Source organism: Carcharodon carcharias, chromosome 21 (assembly GCF_017639515.1).
Source record: "Carcharodon carcharias isolate sCarCar2 chromosome 21, sCarCar2.pri, whole genome shotgun sequence".
Taxonomy (NCBI): Eukaryota; Metazoa; Chordata; class Chondrichthyes; order Lamniformes; family Lamnidae; genus Carcharodon; species Carcharodon carcharias.
The window spans coordinates 12,549,648-12,562,155 of record NC_054487.1 but is presented as its reverse complement, the minus strand read 5'-3'; the positions used below and the strand labels follow the sequence as shown (position 1 = coordinate 12,562,155).

General features: G+C 42.1%; 1 protein-coding gene across 4 annotated transcripts in view; it reads left to right on the top strand.

Moving 5' to 3' along the window:
• The window catches only part of ipo8 (importin 8), a 117,713-nt gene that overhangs the window by 852 nt on the left and 104,353 nt on the right, over positions 1 to 12,508 (top strand). The window lies entirely within an intron of this gene.

Here is a 12,508-nt window from a genome sequence, read left to right as displayed (position 1 = left end):
GGATATGGGGGGAGGGGGAGGGGATATGGGGAGGAGGAGGAGGGGATATGGGGGGGAGGTATTGGATATGGGGCGGCGGGGATATTGGCTGTGGGGGGGGAGAGGGTATTGGATATGGGTACGAGGATATTGGGTGTGGGGGAGTGGGCTATTGGGGGGTATTGGGGGTGAGGAGGTACTGGGTATGGGGGTGCAGGGTAAGCAGTGATGGGGTGAGAGGGAATTGGATATGGGCCTGGGGAAGGGGGTATTGGATATGGGGGAGGCAGGAGGGAGTATTGGATGTGAGGGAGGGAGAAGGGAGTGGGGTTGGAGGGGGATTTGGGCAACGGAAGTGTGGGAGGGTGATGGGAGAGGAAAGGGGGAATGGGAGGGCTGGGGTGGGAGAGGGGGAATGGAAGAGGGGAGGGAAGTCGTGGGTGAGGGGGAAGGGGAGAGGGAGGGAAGGGGTGGGAGAGGAGAATGGAACGGGAAAGGAATGGTCAGGGTAACGGAAGGAGTGGGGGAGGGGGATGGAATGAGGGGTGGAAGGAAGGGCACAGCAAGTGGGAGAAGGTAGGAATGAGTGGGCGATGGGTGTAGTAGCGGGCAGAGTGCTAAAGGACTGGGGGAGTGGTGTAGCAGGATGGATGAAGGGCGGGGCACTGGTCAAGGAGATGAAGGGGCAGGATGGAAGAGTGGAAGGGGCAGGAGGGGGTAGGGGATGGGGATTAGTGGGGACTCCAGGCAGGGGGAGAGGCAGAAGGATCTGGGAAGGGGTTGAAAGAATGGGGCCAGGAGGGGGAACGGGGAGGGGCCGGAGGGGAGGGGATGTTGGTGGGAAAAGAGGAAGGCGGAGGGGTGGACATGGATTATTGAAGAGGTGATGTAGATGATGGCCATGGAGGAAGGAGGAGGATTTGGAGGGCAGAGGCAGCCATCAGCATCAGTGAGTTGACCTTTTTCCAGGCAAGAAATAATTTAAAATATAGATTTATCCACAATTAATTCATACAAAAGATGTAAATATATATGTCTCTGGGTAATTGCTGTAATGAATTTTATTCCGGATCTTTCAAGTCTCATTGATTTATTTTTATCCTCATCAAATGTTGAATGCTATTACTTTAGCTAACCAGTTACTAATTAAGTCAAGTAATCAAATAAATAAATAAGGTCAGACAGATATGACCGGGCAGATGGTGTGCCATGACTGCGATACATGGGAGTTTGTGGTATGCGTTGGAAGAAGTGATTTAGATTCATGGGGCACTAGCACCAGTAAGTCGGGCTGTAAAAAAGGTCCCTGCAAATTTGCTAACTAGGTTTTAACCTAACAGCTGGGGAAGGGTTCAGGTGCAGGAGATTTCGAAATCTAAACAGAAAAGTCGTCGTATTGTAGAGACAAGGAATGTGGGTAGAGACTAGCAGAGTGGGACAGATAGAGACAGAGAGTTTGACGGTAACAGTTCATCAGAGAATAAGATCCATGGAAATTATAGTGGTAAAAATAATCAAAGGCTCGTTATCTGTGTGAATCATTTGCAAGATGAATGAATTTGTGGCACACATAATTAATGGCTTAGATCTAATTGGCATTGGTTACAACGTGACCAAGGTTGGGAAATAAGGATTCCAGGGTACACAACCTTTTGAAGAGACGGGTAGAATGGAAAAGGAGGAGGAATAGCCCTGATAGTAAAGGATGACATAAGGACAAAAGTGAGAAAGGTTTTGGTTTAGAGATTGGGAAGCAGAATCAGTATAGGTGGAGATTAGGAATAACAAGATTTTTGTGGGAGTAGTTTATAGGCCATTTAACAGTAAATTATACTGTTGGACAGAACATTAAACAAAAAATTATTTGAGCTTGTAAAAAAGGCAATGTAATAATAATGGGAGCTGTAATCTTTATATAGACTGGACCAATCGAATTGGTAAAGGAGCTGAGTCTGTAGAATGTTTTTGTGACAGTTTCCTGGAACCAAATAGGGATAAAGCTATTTTAAATCTAGTTTTATGCAATAAGGCAGGATTCATTAGTAATCTCATGGTAAAAGATCCAGTGGGGAAAAAGTGAGCATAATACAAGTAAATTTCAAATTAAATTTGAAACCACCGTTCTCCAGTCCCAAACAAGAACCTTAAAGCTAATAGCGTAGATATGAAGGGAGAGCTGGCTAAAGGTGATTGAGTAAATAGGTGAAAAGATATAGGGGTAAAGTTAAGTTCAGCAAGCAAGAGCGATCTGTGACTTACTAAGGAAGTTAAGCATGGTATTAGATTAAAAGAAAATGTTTATAATGTTGCAAAGAATAGTCGTAGCCTAAAGGTTGGAAGTGTTTTAGAAACAAGCAAAGTGCCATCAAAAAGATAAGGGAAAAAACAGAATATGAGAGTAAACATCCTGGTTACAATTGAGCTGTAGGTGAAGTTTCATGAGTCTTTTAGTTTATGCAACTGGGGAGTTCTGATAGTGCATTCAAGATCCTACTCCGCAAAACCAACTCTGTGGATATGAGGGTCGCTCTCAGTGTTTCTTTTTCAGTGGAAGGTGTATCCTCTGCTTGTTCCTTTTAGGTGACCCCTCCCCGGGAAAGCAGGTCTCACTGAGGGCGCCGATGTCAATTTGGAGTCTTGATAGTTCACATGATGCAATCGCAGTTGTTCTCTCTGAACGGTCACTTGAGATTGACCATGAGTTTTCTAGCATTCCAAGTTGCAAAATTTAAAGTTTTTTTTCTTTGACCACAAAGATGGTGATCCCACAGGTTGTGGTTCCCAGCTAGGAGAAAGTGGGGCAGCCTAATTTTAAGGCACCTTTTCTAGACCCCTCCCCGTTTGGCGTGGGGGATGTGAGTGCGGGGGGGTGTGGTGTGGTGGAAGGTGGTGAGCAGGAAGAGGCTTGCTCCGTCATGGATGCTGCTGCCCAATGTGGGTGTCCAATGATCTTCATGCATCTGTCACCTGTGTGCAGATTCTTGATTCAAAGCCCTGTCCCTGTCATCAATTCTCTATCGCCACAGGACTTGGCAAATGGACCCTGGTAGAAGCCTGCAAGTGACTTTGACCTTGAGGCACTATCATTGTCCATACTGTCATTCTTGATGTGATCTTGGCAGGTTGGTGGTCAGATTTCAATGACGGGTGAGCAGTCTTCCTTTACCTGTTCTGTCATTGAGGACTTTTTATGCTGCACTTTGGTACCTCTCCCTGACCTTGCAACATGGGTGGCCCTACCAGGAGCATGGAGCACCCAATGGCATCGCTCGAGGGATTGTGGAGCGCAGAAGCCTCTCTACCATATTAAGGTGGTGATCCACAGAAGGGCGGGTAAACTAGCCAAGAATGGAAACAGATAAGAGCTTTTATAAGTACGAAAGAAGGAGAGTAGCTTAAGTAAACTTTAATCCCCTGGAGACTGAGAGAAGAAATTATCATGGGAATGAGGAAATCGTGGAGACACTGAATAAATATTTTGTCTGCCTTCACTGTAGAAGACTTAAATTGCATATCGGAAATAGAGGGTAACCAAGAGGTTAGTAAATGTGAGGTCTTATTATCAGCAGAGAAAAAGTATTGGAGAAACTTGGGGAACAACATTCTGACAAATCTTCATCACCTGATGGCTTACATCCTAGAGTCCTAAAAGAGGTAGCTGCAGAGATAGTTGATATGCTGTTTACGATTTTCCAAAATTCCCTAGGTTCCAGAACAGTGCCAATGGATTGGAAATTAGCAAATGCATTTAAGAAAGGAGGGTTAGAGAAAGGGGGAATGTCAGGCCAGTTGCCTTGATATCAGTTATCAGGAAAATGCTGGTATCTATTATTAAGGAAGTCTTAACAATGCACTTAGAAGATCATAGGATGGTCAGACAAAATCAACGTGGTTTTACAAAATGGCAGTTGTGTTTGACAAATTTATTAGAGGATGTAACCGGTAGGGTGGATGAAGCGGAACCAGTAGTTGTTGTGTACTTGGATTTCCAAAAGGCAATTGATAAGATGTCACACAAAAGATTAATACACAAGAGAAAGGCTCATGGAGTTAGGGATAATATATTAGCAAGATTGGAGGATTGGTTAATGGACAGAAAGCAGAGAGTAGGGATGAAGGGGCATTTTCAAGTTTTCACAGTATCACATAGTGCAGAAGAGGCCCTTCGGCCCATCAAGCCTGCACCAACACATGAGAAACACCTGACCTACCTACATAACCCCATTTACCAGCACATGGCCCATAGCCTTGAATGTAATGACGTGCCAAGTGCTCATCCAGGTACTTTTTAGAAGATGTGAGGCAACCCGCCTCCACCACCCTCCCAGGCAATGCATTCCAGACCGTCACCACCCTCTGGGTAAACAAGTTTTTCCTCACATTCCCCCCCACGCCCCCCCAAACCTCCTGCCCCTCGCATTGAACTTATGTCCCCTTGTGACTGACCCTTCAACTAAGGGGAACAGCTGCTCCCTATCTACCCTGTCCATACCCCTCATAATCTTGTACACCTCGATCAGGTCGCCCTTCAGTCTTCTCTGCTCCAACAAAAACAACCCAAGTCTATCCAACCTCTTCATAATTTAAATGTTTCATCCCAGGCAACATCCTGGTGAATCTCCTCTGCACCCCCTGCAGTGCAATCACATCCTTCCTATAATGTGGCGACCAGAACTGCACACAGTACTCCAGCTGTGGCCTCACCAAGGTTCTATACAATGCCAATACGACCTCCTTACTTTTGTAATCTATGCCTCGATTGATAAAGGCAAGTGTCCCATATGCCTTTTTCACCACCCCACTAACATGCCCCTCTGCCTTCAGAGATATATGGACACACATGCCAAGGTCTCTTTGTTCCTCAGAACTTCCTAGTGCCATGCTGTTCATTGAATACTCCCTTGTCAAATTACTCCTTCCAAAGTGTATCACCTCACACTTTTCAGGGTTAAGTTCCATCTGCCACTTATCTGCCCGTTTGACTATTCCGTCTATATCTTCCTGTAGCCCAAGACACTCAACCTCACTGTTAACCACCCGGCCAATCTCTGTGTCATCCGCAAACTTACTAATCCTACCCCCCACATAGTCATCTATGTCGTTTACATAAATAACAAATAATAGGAGACCGAGCACAGATCCCTGTGGTACGCCACTGGACACTGGCTTCCAGTCACTAAAGCAGCCTGTGACTAGTGAAGTACCACTACTATCTTTACTGTGCATCAGTTATTTACAATCTATACTAATAGTTTAAACGAGGAGGCAGAGAGCAATGTATCCAAACTTGCTGATGATTCAAAGCTAGGTGGCAATGTAAGCTGTGAGGAGGACATAGAGGCTTAGAAGAGATGTGAGTGGGCAACAAGGTGACAGTTGGAAAAGGAAAGTTAGCATGCAGGTACAGCAAGCAATTAACAAGGCAAATTACATGTTGGCCTTTATTTCAAAGGGGTTGGAGTACAAGAATGTCTATGTTTTGGTGCAATTGTACAGGGCTTTGGTGAGACCACACCTGGGGTATTGTGTGCAGTTTTGGTTTCCATATTTGAGGAAGGATGTACTTGTATTGGAGGCAGCACAGCGAAGGTTTGCTTGGTTGGTACCTGGGATGAGGGGCTAAGTAAATTGAGACTGTATTCTTTGGAGTTTGGGAGAATGAGAGTTGATCTCATTGAAACTTACAAGATTCTGAAGGGACTCGACATGGTCGACACAGAGGTCCCCCTGGCTGCGAAATCTAAAATATGTAGTCTCAGGCTCACGATAAGGGGCCAATCATTTAAAGCTGAGGTTAGAAATTTTGTCACTCAAAGATTTGTGAATCTTTGGAATTGCCCACCCTAGACATTTTTGCTCCATCATTGAATATATTGAAAGCTGAGTTATGGAGAATTTTGGGCCCTTAGGGAATCAAGGGATATGAGGAGTGGCTGGGAAAGTGGAGTTGAGGCTGAAGAGCAGCCATGATTGTGTTGGAGCAGTTATAGATATATTGAACAGGTGATCTCCATGAATCTTGTAGAAGAAAGTAATTTTGGGGTAAAAATGTTCAATGTAAAATGTTTAATCTAACTTTAATCCACATTACATCCCAAATGTCAAATCCCCTTGCAAATAAATTCTGAAAGAAAGAGCTTGCATTCATATAACACTTCCACAACATCTGGATATCCCAGTGCGTTTCACGGCTAATTAAATATTTAAAAAGTGTAATCTCTGCTGTAATGATGGGGAACATGCCAGTCTTCTTGCATGCAGCTTAATCCCACAAGGAGCAGAGAGATGAATGACCACCCTACAATCCTCCAAGAATTTGGCCTTTCTCCAGCTCTGGCCCCTTGTGCATCCCCATCTTCCTTCATCCCACCATTGATGCCTGTACACCTCTCTGACCCTAAACTCTGGAATTTCCTGTCTGCCTCTCTCTTATCTTTTCAGGCCCTCTTCAAAGCCTCTTATACCAAACTTCCAGCTCTCCTTCTGACACCTTCTTTAGCTTAATGCCAGTGTTTACCTGATTATGCTTCTGTGAAGTATCTTAGGAATTGTTCCTACTTTAAATGTGTGATGCAAATTATTGTCTCATCCAAAAGTTGGCAGCTCCTGACAGTGCAGCATTCCTTTAGTATTGTTTACCTAGACTAATGTGCTCAAGCCTGTGCTTCGCATCCATGACCACCTGGTTCGGAGACAAAAGTGCTACCTCGGAACAAAGTTGGCACTTGCATTTATCTGCTGTCCCGGTTGGATGCTGCATAGAGATGGATGTTTTTCTTGTATAGAATGTGAAAGGCTACTGCGGGTCACCCTTTCACCTCTGCAAATGCTCTTTTACAGACCGTTAATGCAGGCTTGCAAAAAGTGCAAGTACTTGGTCAGTATGCAGTCTTGTCACTGGGATCTCGGTACAACATAATTGAGGGTGCATGAAATGTTTGTATTATGCCATTTGAACGGAAAAGTGCCTGACAGTACAATTATTGGTTTTGTTACTACAATCTTTGGTTGTGTCTAAAGAGAGCTTTTTGAGCTGCATAATGTTGGACCAACACTGCATTTATATAGTAATCTTCAGTGCTTTGTGGAGCAAAGAAAATGAATGTTGAATGAAAAAGAAAGATCAGCTAGAATGAAGTGAAGGGGCAGGGTCAAACAAAGGGGTTGAAGACAAAATTCTTAATTTAGCCTTTGGAGTTTAGAATGGAGAAAGTGAGGAGGAGGAAATTACACAGGGCAGTGCAAAATAGCTGAAAGAGTATAAAGGCCGGGCATTGAAAAGAAGTGAAGGATGTCAGCTGAAGGAGACCACTGAAGTCTGGTAGTGGGGACATTTGGAAGTTAGGACAAGAGTTTGAATTTGATTCAGAGGAGAATGAGAAGTTTATTTAGTCTGTTGAGATTCAATGCCATGGTAGTGTGGGGATTTGTGCAGACAAAAACATGGGCAATAGCATTTGGAATAAAACAGGGATGCTAGCCAGGAGAGGATTAGAGAAATGGTACTCTGGCACGACAAAGGCAGAGAGTAGATGATTAACAATGATGGGGTGGAGCCAGCTGATATTATAATGGTGAAAGAAGATGGTCTCGGCAATGGAACAGAATTTGATAAGAAAACTTAGTTCAGGGTCAAGTAACATGCCGAGCTTTCTGCATCACTGGACTTAATTTCAGATAGTAATAGCTGTTAATGATGCAGCTAACCTGAGCTGCCAAGTGCGCAAGGCGATATCTTCAGATTTGTCTGCATTAAGCTGGAGGAAACTTTTCATTCATCACAAGCGTTGCATCAGATAGGCAGCAGGATACCCTAGTTGTGGAGGTGGAAAATTAAAACTGGATGGCATCAGCAATTATATGAAACTTGATCCTGTCTCCAGATGTTGGCTAATGCATGCAAGGTAATTACAGCGCAGAATCAGACCATTCGGCCCAACAGTTCCATGCTGGTGTTTATGCTGCACACAAGGCTCCTTCAATCCTGTCAAGATATCCTCCTTTCTCTGTCATGTATTTATTTAACTTCCCCTTAAATACATCTATTCTATTCATCTCAACCACTCCTGTGGAAGTGAATTCCACATTCTAACCACGTTCTGGATAAAGAAATTTCTCCTGAAATCTGTATTGGACTTATTAGTAACTGTCTTATATTTATGACCCCCTGGCTCTGATGACCTCGCCTGCAAATGGAAACATATTTTTTACACCTACCCTGTCAAATCCTTTCATAATCTCAAAGACCTCTTTAAGGTCACCCCTCAGTCTTCTCTTGAAGAGAGAAGATCCTCAGCCTGCTAAATCTTTCCATATAGGTATAACTTCTTAGTTCTGGTATCATTTTTGCAAATCGTTTTTGTATAATGAAGATTAGATTCTTAGATTACTGAGGAACTTTGGCTCAAACTTGAGAAGGGAATCAACAGTGAGACTAGTCAATTGGTAAAATGTTGGAAAGCTTTATTAAGAACAAAACAAGACAGTAATTTACAGCCTCAGACAGGCTTAACTGTCGACAGCGGAACACACTAGCATCGTCAAGTGGTGGTCGTTCCTTGCTTGTAGTTCTTGTCACGTGGTCCTGTCTTGATGGCAGTTTTGCCTTTCACAACACTGAGGCTCTCCTTTGTGATTGTCACCTTCTCTGCTCTGATGGGGGATTTTTGGCTCACTCCTTTTATACAGTTTGCAGTGTCTAGGCCTCCTTTATGTGATGTGATTTGAAATTGACGTGATAAAGTTAGCCCTGGCCCCTCCCAGGGGTAATGTGATTCATACATACTATCAGTTACGGATCAGTTCAAACTGGTTCAATCTGTCTTTGGAGTTACATGAATTGTTCTTTTAAGCCAGCATGAAGAACTTCAGGTAAATACAGTTTTCAGTTTAAAAAAAAACTTCATCCAGAGCTTTAAATCCAACATTTAAAATCGAATGTTTACATGATTTTCCTATAGTACTGGCGGTGACAACACAAACAATGGAAGAGATATTACAGGAGAGCATGTAGTGTCCCCACAAGGTCAGGTGGGAACTAGAAGAGAGTCATAAAGGTGGGCTGTTTAGGAGAGATGTTCATAGAATTGGTAGAGAATAAAATGACCAGTAGAAGGCAGTGGACTAGCTGAAAGGAAAGTAAGATGTGTCATAGTTACAGAAAATGTGATTGATGATTTTGACTAGAACAGTATCTGTGCTGTGGGGCAGGGGAGGAGACAGAAACCAGACCAGAATATTAAAAGCTGCACTTGTGAGGCAACAGTGAAATGTAGAAATGAACCTGGAATGAAATCTAGAACTTGGAAAAGTAACAATTAAGATTTAAGAATTGTATTGAATTGAGTGACCATTGATTGACCATTGAAGCTGGGTTTTTTGGAAGGTAGTTTGATGGAAGTTATTTCAAGGTAGGCACAATATGTAATATGTTGATGTGGTGATGTTTCCCACCTGTCCTGTTAGCACACTGGAGCCTGGTTTAGAAAATCATAGAAAACGTTTTTCAAATCAGCCAGCTCTCTGTGAGACTACAGGAGGGTGGGGTCAAATGATTTTTGTTTTTAAATTGCCAAATTGGCTCTCCTTCTAGGTCAAGGTGTGGCGAGTCTGCAAGGTGGAATCAGTGATGACTTTTTGTCAGTTTAAGCTACTTAATACTACTTTGTTGTGCAATGTCAGCACTAACTAATCTTTCCAAATGTCAGAGTAAGACACGAGTGCTATGGCAAACCCACAAGAGAGGAGAAAAGGCAAATTGGGTCTGCTTGGTGAAGTAACAAATGTGACCAAAGGCAGGAGAACAACTAATGTTTTCCTTGCCCATTTTTACTTACTGTGTGCCTCTGATCACCCTCTTTAAAATAAGGGATAAATAGCTAGTTTTATAGCCATTCCCCTGGTAGCGCTGATATTGAATCCAATATCAGTGCCATGCTCCCATGGAGGCATTGTTGGAGGTAGTGGTGCCCAAAAAGTTTCTGCTCGTGGCTGAGCAGCTTAAGAGCTACTCTTACCATATGATGACTTGTATGGATCTTCCCGAACACGTTCTCCAGTGGCTATTTCTTTTACAAAGTGGTTGCATATAGACTTCATTGTGAGAGCACGTGTTGTTGTTCAAAAGTAAATCCACTGTCAAAACTGTCTTGTAATTATCAATGGAGCAACATTTATTGCAAAGTACATTTCCCCATACATTTCTGAATGCGTACTTTCCATACTGGGTATTCAATAGGAAGAATCAGATTTTTCAAGTCTTCAGCGCACAGTTAATTTCCGCTTGTCTCTTTCTCAAATGAAATGTGAACATTTTTGCACTAGAACAGCCACAGATTGTGATGATGTCTTGATCTGTCTACTCTTGGAGTTCAGGAAGTTTGTCTGGCCGAGATAGCGAAACCATGTAGATGTCTGTATTTCAGTGGACAGATCAGCAAACAATTTCAAATTATCATCCAACTTGGAGGTTTAACTGCTTCTACCCAACACTCCATCAGGCCTTATCTATTATTAGGCAAAAGGTTCTTAACCTTATTGCTTCTGAGGCCCCCTTCCTGTGTTACAAAAGTTTCGCGGACCCCTTGTAAGAAAATACAAGATTTTTTCTGCAAAAAATTCGGTTGCAAAGTTAAACAAATAGCTGGCATTGACATAATATACTGATTGTCCTCTTTCTGTAGTCAATGATTCCATAAAAGGTGATCTATCACTTTTGTACGGCCTGATCACAATTGGTATTGCCTTTCAAATCTCACATGGAAGTAAGACTTCCTCAGCACTTCATGTATTGAGTCCACTTAAAAAGAGCAGGTTTATTATTTTGGTATAAATGCACAGAAATCTGACCTTAGCCCATAGATATCTCAATACAATAGGTATGTGTGACTGCCAGAATATTGGCATTATATAGTGAAAGTTCTGGAACATGCCCCATGCCAGGCACCAAAATCTCTAACAACATTAGATCTAAACAAATGACTTTATTTTGAGATTTAGATTTAGATGTCCAGCTAATGCAATAATTTGATGAATTCTGGCATGTTAAGGTCAGTATGTAAACATTAGGCAGGATTAATTGATCTCTGGAACAGCTATTTTATTATCTTTATCACCTGTAAGGTTTCAAATTCCTAAAGTTCACGAAGTTGACATAAAAATCTGTTTGAAGCAAAAGGTTGTCCTAACATGTATGGCAACAATCTTAATGGTTGTATTAATTTACTGAAAGGTGTTTTTGTAAACTTGACTGCATCAGTGTTATTTAAATAGAAGGGGCACGTTATCTTTATTAGTAATATGCATCTTTTAAAATTATTTTTATTTTTATAAATTAAACTACCATATGACTATCAAATAATCTTTCCCAATTAAGTGTATTTAAATCTCCATGCTTTGCAGTAATCTGAAAATGATAATTCTCACTTCTGAAAACTAGCTGAAACACCAAATTTGTCGAACTGAGCACCTCAACATACAGTGTTAAGATTTGGGAACCAAATGGGACATTGCAAAAGTAGCATTGACCATCTGGGGAGTCGCTTTGCAGCTCTGAAGCAGAAAATTGTAGTTTAATGTTTTCAGCCTGTTGGTTATTTATCCAGAAATCAATGTTCATAATAGCAAGGATGCCATTATTTTAGACGAAATTTATTTTTACATTGGTTCCAACACCAGGGAGAGATCAAACAGATTGCGCTCCGTTGCCCTTGACATTGCAATCCTAATTAAAGTAAGGCAGCCCACTACCAGAGTATATAGGCTGACAGGTAAATAATTTCATAGACACTGGACTCGTGTGCAGAATGTAAATTAGAAGGTTTGCAAAAACCCACACAAAAACAATCACTGTGGCGTGTGTCAGGATAAATTGCTTAGTGATTCCCTTTATTTTGCTCTGACATGTTTAGGAATATCTCATCTCATTTAATAAGACAATTATGAATGATATTTGCTGCTCCCACAGCATCATGGGGACTAGCAACATTGTGTCCTTCACCCATCCTGGGCAGCAAACCTGCCTCTGCACAAAGGCAGAGATAGTTGAAAATAAAGCAATAGGAAGTCAATATTAGAAACAACCTGAAGATTTGGCAGACCCCTTGAAACTTTGTTGCCGATCCCTGGAAGACCAAGGACCCTTGGTTGAGAACCCATACCTTAAAGAGCATTAAATTCAATTAATCTGCACTGAAAAGAAGTTAGGGAATGGCTGAAATATTATTGTGATCTATTAATATCTTTAACCAAAATTTAGTACACTCCTTAAAACCTACCTCTTTGACCAAGCTTTGGTAATCTGCCTTAATATCTCCTTATATGGCTTGGTGCGATATTTTGTTTTATAATGCTCCTGTGAAGCACTTTGGGATGTTTTATTATGTTAAAGGTGGAACCGCACTGCAGTATTTTCTGCTTGTTTTCTCCAATAGCACTAAAGTTCAAATGCCTAGTTTTCTTTTTAGTACTGAAACCTATAGCCTTCTGATCGTACAATGCTGCTGGAAAATTAACGGCTAGTTCTGGCCTA